The sequence below is a fragment of the Nanorana parkeri genome, unplaced genomic scaffold (genome assembly GCF_000935625.1).
Source record: "Nanorana parkeri isolate BGI_ZX_2015 unplaced genomic scaffold, ASM93562v1 scaffold10, whole genome shotgun sequence".
Lineage (NCBI taxonomy): Eukaryota > Metazoa > Chordata > Amphibia > Anura > Dicroglossidae > Nanorana > Nanorana parkeri.
In genome coordinates, this window is record NW_017306278.1 from 1,732,266 (window position 1) to 1,734,123 (window position 1,858).

The 1,858-nt window shown below is 38.5% G+C and overlaps 1 protein-coding gene across 1 annotated transcript in view; it reads right to left on the reverse strand.

The window, feature by feature from the left end:
- TEAD1 (TEA domain transcription factor 1) overlaps positions 1 to 1,858 on the reverse strand; it is a 157,467-nt gene that overhangs the window by 99,128 nt on the left and 56,481 nt on the right. The gene's annotated exons all lie outside the window — the stretch shown is intronic.

Here is a 1,858-nt window from a genome sequence, read left to right on the forward strand (position 1 = left end):
CTCTGTGCCAATTCGCAGGATTTGCGTTGCCTTTCACTGCGGACAAATTAAGGAAGGAATCTATTTTCCGCCACCAAAATTTCCATTTAAAAAGGGGAAATGCAACGTAGTCGTCTCAGGTTTGGTATTTACAGCATCTCAGTTTATTAAAAGGCAAAGGGCATCGATAATTTTGTTATTAAGTTGGGTAAGGGAGTTCAATGTATATATTGAGTTTATAGGTTAAACTCGATGGACATGTGTCTTTTTTCAACCTGACTATGTAACCATGTAATGTGTTCTTGGTTCTTCCCATGATGGAGGATTGCGTATGCTCATGCTATTAAAATAAGATCATTTGGGATTTTTTTTTTTTTTTTTTTTAAAACGCGCTACAAAACGCCCAGGTGTCAAGCGGGCCTTAATACGGAGGTAGAAAATATCACGATATACAGGTGAAACTCGATATATGAGATAGACTCATTACATGCAAAGCAAGATAATTCAAGCCGTGATTTGTCATCATTGTGATGATTATGGCTTACACCTCATGGAAACCCCAAGAACCCCAAATCCACAACCTCAAAAAAGTAGATTATTACATGCAATCAATAAAACACGGATTGTACATAGAACAATATCGGACCTCTGAAAAGTACAAGCATGCATATGTACTCAGTACTTGGTTTGGGCCCCTTTTGCAGCACTTACTGCAATTACTTATGCACGATATTCTAATTATTCGAGTTTCACCTGTAAATGGGGAGGGTGAAGGGAGTTAGATAGGCTATGTGGGAAGCTAATTTAAGATTTGGTAAATATAATATGAAGATTGTTCAGGGTCGACTATGAAATGTAAAAGTTGTGAAAATAGAAGTGTCTTAAATGTGAGTTGCGTGTATGAGGATGTATGATCATGTCGTTGTAAATTACATTATTAATTATGTGGTTGTAAATTATTATTATTATTATTAATTGTCAAAAAAAATTAAATAAAAAAGGAGTAAAAAAATAAAAAATAGGATCATTCCAAACTACAACCAAAGCCCAAAATTCTTCTCCGTTTTGGATAAAGCAGAGAATGACTCCACATAGCTGCCACTGGAAGCGTTTTCCGTTGGGTATTTTTACTTTCTATTCCTACTCTGGTGACAACCCGAAATCTGGTATTCCTGGGGACAATAGTCCCCAGGACGGAGAGAAGGTGAATCTCCCCCAGGTTTTTGCTTTAGATATGCCAAGTCCCATTCTAAGCCTATGTTCCTTCACACCATTGCCCATAACAGCTGCAGATTCATTTTTCTAGAAGTTAGGGTTGTCAGAGTGAAATATCGAAAATCAACAGACAGGAAGATATCGGCTCGTTCAAGTTCTTGTTGCAATTCTTACTTATTACTTGTTGTTGCATGTCCCACTTGTTGGTGACATGCAACATCTCCCCATTTGGTAATACCCCTAAGACATTGGTGATGTCCCCATTACCAGCTGCACATTCAGACGGCTGGTGTTCCCTCAATGTCAGATTAAGGGCAGGTTCACACCATTTTTTTGGACCAGATCTGGCCTGGAAAATGGTGTAAACCTGCCCGCAGTTACAGTGCATTCCAGACCAGAGAAAATGAGACCTGCATTATTTTTCTGGTCTGGAAGGACTGCGCTGGTGTGAACAGAGGCCAGAAATAGCATAGGGGATACATTAGGATGCATTTTGGGTCCGGAAACGGTCTGGTCTGGAGATGATCTGGATGTGGTGTGAATGGGCCTTTAGTGCAGACACATGCATTCCAAAGCTTACATTTTAAAAGTCCCAAAAAGACAAAATATTAAGTGAAAATGACAAAATAACCTATAATTAAATGCTGAAACTAATATATATATA